We start from the raw sequence: 12,907 nt of genomic DNA on the forward strand, positions 1-12,907 counted from the left end.
AGACACCAAATTAATAGTTGCACTATCATTTAAGTCGTTAAGTGTGAATGTATTTTCTAAAGTGGTAGCAAACAAATTACATTTTTCATATACTGTATTTATAAAGTTGTTTCCAGATTTTAGAGGCGGGATTTTGTTATCATTGGGCTTGATTAATCTATTGGTCGCTAACCAAAGGTTTGAATCAGCGGGATGTATTGAAGATAAATATTTTTGATATGAATTTATTCTATGTTCTTCGAGTAGTAGTTTTACTTTTTTGGTAAGGAAATTTAGCTTCTTGCGATCTTCTGGTCTTCTTTGAAGTTGCCATTGTTTTCTTATATGGTGTTTGTTCTTTATAATTTTTTGTATTAATGGGGTAATTTTTGAGTTGTAATTTTGACCCAAAGTAGGTTTTGAGGGTATTGTACACTGTTCTGCCGCATAGGAGATTGTTTCATGAAGGTGAGAGATTGCTGCATCAGCCAGTAAAGTATTGGAGATATTCTTGGGAATTGTTATATTATCTGAAACGTATCGTTTGAATTTATCCCAGTCCGGTTTCCCGTTTATAAGTTTGCGAGTTGGTTCAGATTGTATTAGTGGTGCACCAATCAATATTTTAACTGGCAAATGATCCGAATCCAGTTCGAATAGGGGTTCTTGATTAATTAATAAAAAAGTTAATTTAAGTAAAACATCGTCTAAAATGTCTGGGCTTTTGTTAGGATCATAAGGGTAATGCGTGGGATTATCAGGTGCCGAGATAATCGCTGGGGAGTTTGATAGGTATTTATATAATTTTCTCCCATTTACGTTTGTTGTGTTGCATTTCCAGTTCACGTGTTTTGAATTTAAATCACCAATGATAACAATTTTATTATAGTTGCTTAATATTACGTCCAAGTCGGTTGTGTACATGTTATAGCTTGGGGATTGATATGCGCTGACTATAGTAGTATTTATATTGTTAATTAGTAGTGTTATTTCTACGGCTTCCAAAGATCGTAGACGAGGTATATATGCCTGTTGGTGTTTTATTTTGGTGCGTATTAATAACGCAACACCACCTGTCACCTGAAGGCCAGACCGCTGTCCTATCATTGCGATAAATTGAATAGCCATTAAACTTAATCGAGTCGGTTGTACATAAGTGAGTCTCACTTATACAAGCTATATCTACATTGTGATAAGATAAGAATGCAGCGAAAGTGTTGCGGTTCCGTTTAATACCGTTTGCATTCCAGTTAATGATGACGATGTTACTAATATTATTGAAATTAGTTGACATTTAGATTATTTAATAATGTAGGAATATTAGTGATTATTTTTTTGATAATTTCTGAGATAAGAGAAGTGAATAAAGGCATTAATGATTTAATGAGTACATTAGTAATATTTGTGCTATTCGATTGATCATCTACTGTTACTTCTTTTTTGCTTAAGTTTGTTTTAACTTTAGCGGCGTAAGATTCGCTTTGGGTATTTATTGTTTGAGTACGTATATAGGGTTGGAATGCATTTTGTTCTTTAGGTTCAGGAATAGTTTGTAAATGTTTAGGTGGGTCTTTATGAGACTTAGCTTTACTGTGGTTTTTAATTTGTTTAGGTATAGATTTTACATCCTTTATTATTTGCAGGATGATTTTCATTGCAGTTTACGCATGTCGGTGGGCTATTTAAATCTTTAGTACACTCCGAGTAGTGGTGTTGTTCTGGGCATTTAACGCATCTAGGAGGTAGTTTACAGAAATTTTTTGTATGATTAAAACGTTGGCAATTTTGACATTGAGGAATGGAGTTATCGGTTTTTCTATTTTTTACCATAATTATGTACCGAAGAAGACGATCTAGTGAAAAAATTTTTTTTTCTGATTTATCAAGGATAACGGCGACGATTGGAATTGGTGATTTATGACGGTTTTGTTGACGGGTAACAGACGTGACATTAAATTTTAGATTAGATAATTCCTCGAAGATTTCTGCTTCAGATATCGATGTTGGTAGATTTCTTATTATTATGGAAATATTTCTATCTTCCGGAAGTTGGTATGTATGATGTTTAATATTGTTTTCGGAGAAATATTTTGTAACAGAACGATAGTCGTCGACGGTAAAACATAATTCATTTGTTACAGGTTCGAAAATTTTTCCTTTTCCTCTTCATAATATATATTTTTTAAAGTTGCATTTTTGTACATCTTTTTCAATTTATCCTTAAGCTGAATTACTCTATCTGCTTCTTCAATCGAAATTGTATTATTCATGCTACCTCCTCTTTTTGTCTCCTTCTTATTATCAGCTTTAATCTTGTTTACTTTATCAATCTTGTTTTCAAGATCTTTTCTTATTATACTCATTATATCTCATAGGTATTGGAAATATTGATCTTGATCTACTATTGTCTAAATTAAATGCTGTAATTTCATAATTATCCATTTAATAAGGAAAGATTTATATAAACTTATCAAATTTAATTTTTTTCCTATTAAATATTTAAAGTATTTTAAAATAAAATTTAAAAAAATAAAAATGTCTGATTCAATTTCTTTAATAACACGATTAAATAAAAAAGGCTATAAGTATGAATATATTAAATTATCAGTTTTAAAAGTTGATGAAAAGTATAAGGCCAATGATTTTGAAATAATTAACACTAAATTTGGAAACAGAGTTTCTGTAATACTGAATAATAAATATAAACTTATTTTACCTGATAAATATTTGGATATTATTTCTCAATATTTGTACGAAATGAACGAATTTGAAATATTTATTATATATAAAGGTAAAAAAAATCTTAATAATGGACAAACAGTCCATTTGATAGAATTTGAATAAATTACTAATAAAATTTTATTAATATAAATGAAGATAATTAAAATCATAAATGGATCTATTCATTTAGAACATTACATATACAATGAAAATAATGATATGTCTATTGGACTTTATGCTATATCTTTTATTAACTCAAATAACTTAATTAAAATTGAAAATAACAATTAATAACAACGTAACTAACATAAAAAGTGGTCAATATTCTAAAGGCGAATTAAATAATATAATCAATCCATTAGTCATATCTTTTTTTTGATAAAAAGGTAAAAATTGAATCCCCTTGTTATTATAATTTAGACGAAAATTTAAAGAAATATTTAGGGTTTAAGGATCTAAATTTTATAAGAACAAGTACTAAAAGCATGATCTACTATCCTCTCAATGATGAGCATTATATAAATATAGAGAAGGATTGTGAGTTTACAGTTAAAACAGAAAAGTTAGTACTGATTACTTATAAAATACCTATTGGAGTCTATTCAATAAGGGAAATTGAAAATTTATAAATTGTGACAAAAATATTCGTAATACTAAGCTTACAATTGTTGGCCATTTTTAAAGATTTCAACTAACTATGAATATGATTTCGATAGTTATTTATTAAATACCTTGGGAATTCCATTGTTTAATTTTATCACAGACCATACAACTAAGTCCCCATTTAATCGAACTGTTACTGGTACAACGGAACTACAATTTTATACACACGGTTTTTTAAAAGATATAAATGGTACTATGGAGACTAAAAATGACTATATTATATTAAGAAAACGAAATTACACTATTGCTCAATTAAATAAATTATAACCTTCAGGTATAAAAATACAACTAATCAACTAATAAACAACTATATTTCAATTACATCTAATGATTATTATTTATTGGATGAAAATTTAAGACTAAGTTTAGGATTCGATGATAAATGTACTTATACACATACTGGATCGGATATTATACTTGGTCGTTATTTTGTAAATAAATTACTAGAAGTATATTGTGATTTAATTGAGAAATTCTATTTCTAACCATAAAATTAATCAATATTTGCACAGAAATGATGATGTTTTATGTGTTATTAAATGTGATAATGAAGGTCAATATTATATATCTAATGATATAAAATATTTTCTTTTAAATGTAAAGAATTTTAAAAATATTAAATTATTTATCACTGATCAAGATGATAATAAAGTAATATGTGATGAATTTGTTGCTTATGTAATTCTAAAAACATAAATATAGGTAGTTATAGATAATTTTTTACCTATTTATTATAAATAAACATATTTAAATGGAATCATATTTAGAAAAAAATATGTTAGTTTATAGAAAAAGTTACAACTATTATTCAAAAATCAGCTTTTGTTTGCTTGCTTTAAAATTATTTCTAAGTTCAATCGGACCAATTGGTTATTTTTTATTACCTTTATTAACAATGTTTTCATTATTAAACGGAATTGTGGAAATTTTTGAGAAATCTTATAAGCTTAATGAAAGAGTCATAGAATACAGAATTTGTTACAAATTTTATAATCAATTGATATCGTTGTATAAATCTAAAAAAATAATCGAGGATAGTAGGTATATGTTTAAAAGAAGCAGATTTAAAAAAAAAACTATTAACTTTTTCCCTAGGGACAAATACTTAAAACAGACACAACTTAACGGTTACAAGTATACATTATAATTAAACATTATATTAATTTAATTTCTTATAAATGGAAAATATATATTGTGTTAAATGTAAACAAAAAACAGATAATATTAATCCACATATAATAAAGACAAAAAACAATAGGAAAAGATTGTCTGCAAAATGTAAAAAATGTAATTCTTTAAAAAGTTGTTTTATTAAAACATAATATTATCTAATTTAAAAATTCTATAAAATTATCTTTTTAAAAACGGTAATTTAAAAAATGAATTTAGCATTTTCACTTTTCGTCATCATATTATTGTTATTATTAACATTTTTATACACATTTTATTTGACAGCGTTCCTGCGAAGAGCGCGCGGTGGCATTTTTTACTATTATTATTATTTGACCTCGCGGCGGCAATTATTACTATTTGAACAGTTGAAGACACATAAAATGTGGGATAGATTTGAAGCCAAACCACCAGCAGGAAACATGCTACCGCACTAACCCATTAGGCCACTAGTATTTGATGATAATTCTATGAAAAAACGTTTATTTAAAAATACATATTTTATTATATTATATACAATACCTATATAGGCTGTTTTTAGCTGCTTAAATATTGTAATAATTTTATTTGTCTAATTAAAAATAATAAAATAATTAGTACTATTGGTTTGAAACCAGTCACTTATAATAAAGGTAGAGTAATCTATTAAATAATTAAAATTAATAAAATAATTAAAAACAGTTAAAATTTTTTGTAATTTTAACAGAAAAATATAAGATCAGCTTTTTTTTTGGAATGTTTTTTAAATGTCGTTTTTAGATGTTTTTTTAAAAAAAAATTTAATAAAAAAACACGGCCCCGAATCCACCATTGCGTTAGGGTTAAATGCGTTAACTTTAGAAAAATTTATAATAATTTAATTTTTTAATATTTATTAAGAATAATAAGAAAAATACTTGATAAATCATAAAGTGTACTGAACGTACACAATAATTATAACCATAATAATAAAATTATTATGGTAAATTATCAATAAAATCTTTAATTTTTTAATATTTATTAAGAATAATAATACAAATATTTGATCAAATCAAAAAGTGTACTGAACGTATCTACTCATCTATGTACAAAGTAAATATTATTATTAAAATATATATTTATATAGCCATATAGATATGAATTTAAATAATTTTGTTTAATTTATATTTTTAGAAGTGTGAATCTTAAACAATCCAAAATTACGAATGTGTTTAAGAAGTTGGATAAAAAAACAAGTGAACGTTACACCAATGCAATAGCATATTGGATAGCTACAGGCATGCAACCAGGTACGTTACCCCATCACCCGTACTTTCGAAATCGTTAATTATACTCAAACAGTATTATGTACTTTATTTTGTACAATTTTGTACAACCAAAATTAAATTTTGTACAACCCTCAACCCCTCCAAATTCCAATTTCATCTTACGGGTGCTGCGGTAACGTTACCCCAGCACCCGGATCAGTTGTTTTTCACAAATTTCAACTTTAAACCGTACAGTATTATGTACTTTATTTTGTACAATTTTGTACAACCAAAATTAAATTTTGTACAACCCTCAAACCCCTTCAAATTCCAATTTCATCTTACGGGTGTTGCGGTAACGTTACCCGTACAACCCTCAAATAAATAAATGTACAATAATACTATAAAAAGTAGGAAAACTGGTCAAAAAAGCAAAAATAGTCGCAAAAAAACTGGAAATAAGTATCTTTTTAAAAAATCGTTGAAAAAAGTAAAAAAAAGCACTTTCAAATTTCATAATTGAACGTGTTTTAATATGACACTTCCATAGCACTCTGCTACATTTTAAGTCAATCCATCAAAATAAGCAAATGCATTAAGTCCCGAGCCCTAGTCATAATATATATTATACAGAACTTAAATAATAATTGTTTTTGCTACAATTGAAATTGATTAAAACGATTAAAATTGCCACAATTTTTTCAACAACTTACTTGTGAAAAATCCAATGATCTTAGTTAGTCAATTTCAATGCTTAACAGTGCAAGGCCTGATTTTAAATTTGTCGAGGCGATTTGAAAATATATTTTTCAACTGTGCTATCAATAAATATAAAATACGATATTTTTATTTATATTTTTAATCGTGACATTGACAGTTTCTGAATATTAAAAATCGTCTCGATAAAAACCAAGTAATGTTGTTAATAAATCCTAATCCGATTTTAAAATTTAAATTCGTCTTGTACTTTATTTTGTCCAATTCTCAAACCAAGGGTGACTTGTGGGGTTCTTAAAAGTCGGAGCAAAAAAATTCAAATATTTCCCCATTATCAATTATTATAGTTTACCACCTTTAACTTCTGTTGATAATTAATTTAACCCAATTCTTTTATTATGTACTAAATTATTTTCCCTTTTTATAGTTTAATTTTAGATTCTAGATCATCTATGTTATTACTTGTTTTTAAACTTTTTTCTTTTTCTTTTTTCTTGGATGTCATTCTCTACCTAAGCACAGAACTGTTTATTTTATTTTTTTCCTTTTGGTTATTGCTCTCCAGATAATCAACATCTTCTCAATTTCCGTCTAACCTTTTATACCATCAATACAATTATCAATTTTAATCTAGCTCTATCTTTTTGATATCAAATGTCTGTGCTACAATATTTTAAGTAGGTTATAAAGTTATGAAAAAATAAAAAAATAAATACAATTCATCAAAAACTTTATACAGTGTATATTAAAAATTCTATATTTTGTTTATTTCTATGAGGGTTTGTAATTGTTTCTTTAAGGTCATCATACACTTCCCACTGATCATTGTCTCGCCGTATTATTGACTTATAATGTCCAGTGGATACTCTTAGACCAGAGCGATCCCCACTTACAAATACGATTGCACTTCTTAGATAGTATTCTTTGGTTCTTATTATTAATATTTTTGGTATTTCCTCCAAGTCCCATAAAACTGTTTTTGCATAATTTTGTGGAACATTACAGATTTCAGTAATGTCTCCATAACTTGTCGATGCTTCAAGTTCTACAAAATTCAAGTTGGTAAATCAATTTTTTTTAGGAATTTTAGTAATATATAATAATTTTAAAGTATGAAGATAATTTATTTTACCTTTTGGAAGTGACAGAAGCTCAATTAATAAATGGGATTTTGCATTGATTGTGTGTTTTCTTCTTGATGGACATTCAATACAGTCTGTTTCTTTTACAGTAGAAAAATATTTTTCAATTTCTTCTTGTAAATTAATGTAACCATCAAAAGCACATAACGAAAGGACCGGGTATTTTTGTACAGTCATATAATTAGGACATAACATATTTTTGCAAACATCCAATTTTGTATATGATGGCAATTTGTTGAATAGTTTTGTTGCTGTAGATGTTAATGTTCCCATAACATCAATTAGTTATATATTACCTACTAGAGTATGCTCTTTATCATTATATAGGTAATGCAGTGCCAATAATTCTATGCGTTCTTTACACAAACTAGTTTTTTTTGAATTTGTTGTACTTTACATTCTAGTTATAAATTTTGCTGTTCTGTCAGATTTTTCATGTTTTACCAAGAATGAGAGATAGTTACTATTGTCTGCAGCTGCATAGACCAAAGATGTTAATATAGAATCAACGGAACAAGTATTTCTTAATATATCTTTTTCTATGTTTTTTATTGTCTGAGGCTTGTTATTAAAAGTATTTCCATTTTTTAAAAATATAATTTGTTTTTTTTGATACTTTTTTTGACATCAGGGTCTTCAAATCCTTCCTGTGAATTAAGGTAAGATTTTTTGATAGACTATTTTTAAATGTTGTTGACTTCTCTTTATTTTTCCATTGTTCTTCAGCATTTGTTTCTGTATTACATTCTACACGTGTATTTGGATATTTATCAAGTGTTACTGTATCTATGTGAATTTCATAAACTCTTTTATACTCAGTATTTAGATTCTGATTTTTATTGTCAGAATCACTTGATTGATTTGAAGGAATTGCGTTAGTGCCATATATTTTTTTAAGCGGAATATTATTTTGAATCAGTAAGTGATCGCCTTTATAATAAGAAATAATCTTGTCTAAAAATGTATCAATTCTTAATGGTAAATTATTACTTTTAAAAACTCTATTTTTAAGTTAATTGAAATTAATTTTTATTCGGGCACTGGAAGCAGAAGCTTCTCCAAAACCAAATGTTGTCTCATGATACCTGACCAACAAGGATATAACTTCATGGCCTTAATTATAAGAGGTAAAATTTCTGGAGTATATTGTGCATTGTCAGTATCACCTTTATTTGTTTGAACTTCTATTTTACATTGCTCAGCCATTGATGATGCCCAAATCTCAAATGAACCAAAAAAAATCTTGACGTAAGTCTTCAAAATCATGATCTTCTTCGGAAAGTTCTTTAGCTGTACTATTTTCATTAATAAAAGTATCATACTCTTGCAAGTATGACATTTTATTGGAAATCAAAGATTGCAGATATTTTTTACTTGAGGCACCTATAGTATCTTCTGTTGATTGTTTATTTGATATTAAAACATGACCATCATATTGACTCAAAGCTACATTAAAAATAGCTTTCAGTATTTTATTGGCTCCTTCAATTGAATTACAGAATATTAATAGTACCATGGATCTCACAAACAGTGATTTTGTTCGAGCAAACTTAACATTTTTCAAAGAAATCCATTTGGTTATTAAATGAATAAAATGGTTTACATCATTTCTAATATAGCATGTGGGTACAGAGCAAGTTCTATCATTTGGATTAAAAATTAATTTGTAACATGATTCTAAGTATTCCTGTAGTGATTTGTATTGTGTAAATGATTGAACGATGGCTGACGTTAGTGCTAATGATTGATCACACACAATCATTTTTGGTGGTTTAATGCCATATCTAAGCCAACGATCCAACCAAGAGTATATGGATAATGTATCATGTTGTTCTGAAATCATTGATAGTGCAGTAAATGTTTTACCTTTTATTTTCATAACACCTTCATAAAAAAACAGATGACTACTTTGATCAACATTCGACCTTTTAATTTTCTTACAACATCCACCTGTTGCATCAAATGACATAGTTGGTATTTTGACTCTAGAATAACATTCTTTATATATCTGTAGTTGCAGGTTGCTCCAAAAATGAACAAAAAACCCATCGTATCCAACGTTTCGAATAATTGAGCAATAAGATTCACTATATTTCATAATATTTACAGCAACTATTGGGTTAGAATGAAATCGTTCGGAATTTATTGCTCTACTCTTAGCTGTTCTCAAAGTTTGATTGTTTGGTATTTGAGCTGGGATAGAATCTCCTAAAAATATATTTTGTTAGGTACGCTGTGGTTTTATTGTTTATTAAATGTATAACATTATATTATTATAATACATCTTTTCAACATTTTGAAGAATAAAAACTTATCTAACGGTAGATACTAAAATTTTTTCTTAATTTTGTTTTGAAAACATTGTATTTTATGAATGTAAATTGACAAGGTTTTAAAGAAATTACAATATGTGCAATAATTAGAATAAATATAATTTAAATTACCCTTACCCTCTTTCATCAAACGTTTTGCTTCCATGCAGCTGAAAACTGAAGGATCAATATGTTTATCAAGCGTTGCTGCTACAGCACGGATTTTTTGAGTGCCCATTAACTTGCGTTTTTTTGAATGTGAGATATTATAGGAACCAGAATATTTACATTCCATTATTACTCTGTACAAAAAAAATAACAATTAATGTGTTTAATATTTAAATTAGGCATATATCATATAGGTATAAGGTTCTTACTTCTTATACACAATAAGATATATATTACATTAGTATCACAATGGTCAATCTAAATATTCATCAATGGCACACACAAGAATTATATTAATTAGGGGTAGATAAGTATAAAAAAAGTATTCGCCTCCCTATATTTATTATAGTATATTTTTCATAAGTTAACTTGTTATGACTGTTTTTTTTTAACTTTTATCTGCTTGCGCCATTAATATCAAATTATTGAATATACAAACATAATTGTGTATTATCTTACCTAGAATCTTCATCAGGAATTTGTTTTATAAATCCTTCAAAAACTGAACCACAATCAGAACAATGACCACGTACTGGTATGTATGTCCCGTAATTTACATTAACGTAAGACTTTTTAAACACTAGACAACATGGAAGTCTTATGTGCATAAAGAAATGTTCTTGTACGATATTAGTCCATTCATAGGGAGACATTATTTGATATGTTCTTGGACCTTGTTTTTCCTCATATGTTCTAGTTTTAGGCTTAATAGCTTGCCATTCGTTATCAGAAAATGTAATAGAAAATTCAAGATCATTAAACATAACCGTCTCGTCATCATCTGTGCAAGGAGAACAAACTAAAAAACAATATAATATAATAGTTAAATAATTAAATAAATTAAGACATTATGAAACTTAGGAAGTCTGATAACTAAGTGTAATTAACTAGGGGTACTCTAGTATTTATTATTTATGAATACAGTTTTATCAAATAAACATTAATAAATTATATATTAGCTTATAAAACTCTAGTTAAAAAAAAAAAATAATTATTAAATTATTGACCTTTAAAAATGACCATTTTATTATACCATGTTCGTAGGAAATCTGTTTCATTTTTTTTTTTTACATATGTAATTCATTTTTAAGTCATAATAACATGTTATAATAGATTTGATTAAACGTATAGTATGGTTATTAAATGGATCATTTTCATTATGAAACTGTACATTATTAAAAATTTGAGAATCATCGATAAAAAAACTAAGTGTTTTATTCTGAATATGTAATTTATTTAAATTTTTCAAATTATTTAAACCTAAGGTTCTCATAGTTTTTTCTGTCTGAACACAAATATCAATCATATCATTACTTGGATAAACTAATCCTCCATTATCTTTTAAATTAATTAGTGATTTTAAAAAGTTTTCTTTTCTATCAATTAATGCTAATAAACAAACTTCACACTTTATTTTACTGGTTAATTTATGAGAAACAAAGCCACTTATATAAATAATTATTTTGTTTCGGATACATTGTCTTTTAAGACATCTAATTCATAATTTTCAGCTGTTCTAAGACATTCAGTACTTTCAAAGAGCATTTTTTGAAGGCTTGATTTGTGGGAGTTACAAATTCTACAACAATAATTTTCTGAAAAGCTTTCTACAAAACCAAGTACAGAATTGAGACCCAAGTTATCCCCCAGCATTAATCCAAGAACAAAATATACCTGCATATTAACTGAATTTACTGAAATATTGATTCCGTTTTCTTGAAAATCTATAAATACTTTAATTAGAGAAGCAATAATAGTTTTGTTTTTAAACTTTGAACTTCTTCGGTAGGAAGAATGAAATAAAAAAGCGGGTAATATGTTATCTAAGGATGATAAATATTCTGGTGGGAAAGCAGGTACTGTATAGTAAACACATCCCATTTTATGGATTCCTGAATGTGACCCTAATGGTTTTCCCATTTCAGCATCTTCGTAGTAAAGAAAAATAGAAAAACTACTTTGTCAACAAATTTACACTTAATCGACTTCCAAATACTACCATTTAAAAATGATATAAGAATATCTTTTTGTTTCATAGTATTTTCAGTATACTCTGAGGCTTTATTATAAACTCCTGGAAGTTCAAAGAACAGTTTTAAATTTTGTTTAATGGGTAACAAGTGCCATTGGACTGGTACCATAATTTGTCTATCTATACCTGAAACATTCTTTTTTTTAGGAGTAAAGCCCAATACTATTGTTTTAGATTTAAAAATTAACTTATTAGATTCAAAATATTTCATTCGTTGATATTCGGTTTTCAAGTTTAAAAAAGGGTTTTTTTATTAGGATTTTTAAGACCCATATGGACCTACGGCTCTCAAATTTGGGGTTGTGCCAAACCGTCCCAACTACAAACCATCCAAGCATTCCAGTCCATATCCCTCCGTCTCATAACATCTGCCCCATGGTACGTAACAAATAATACACTTCACAAGGACTTAAAAATACAAACGGTTGAACATCTAACTAAACAATACTACACCAAATTTCACAAAAAACTACATCTACACCATAATCCTCTTATCTCCCACTTATCATCACGTACACTTCCCGACAACCCCCCTCGACGTCTTAAAAGACGCTGGTGTCGTGATCTTTTATGATCTAAAAAAAAAAAAAAAAAATTTTTTAATTTATAAATTTAAATCTGAAGGGTTCTATCACTGGATGGTCTCCCTTATCCTGTCACTATCTTTATATTATATTGTGTTGTACATATTATCACATTTACTCATTGTGTTTTGTTAATACAGATTGTAAATTTTCAAATAAAAAAAAAAAAAAAAAAAAAAGAAAAAAAAAAGGG

At 27.3% G+C, this 12,907-nt stretch overlaps 1 pseudogene; it reads right to left on the bottom strand.

Moving 5' to 3' along the window:
* Window positions 1-7,207: 7,207 nt before the first annotated feature.
* LOC126554870 (uncharacterized) lies at window positions 7,208-8,017 on the bottom strand (annotated as a pseudogene).
* Between the last annotated feature and the right edge of the window lie 4,890 nt (window positions 8,018-12,907).

Source organism: Aphis gossypii, unplaced genomic scaffold, assembly GCF_020184175.1.
Source record: "Aphis gossypii isolate Hap1 unplaced genomic scaffold, ASM2018417v2 Contig00628, whole genome shotgun sequence".
NCBI lineage: Eukaryota > Metazoa > Arthropoda > Insecta > Hemiptera > Aphididae > Aphis > Aphis gossypii.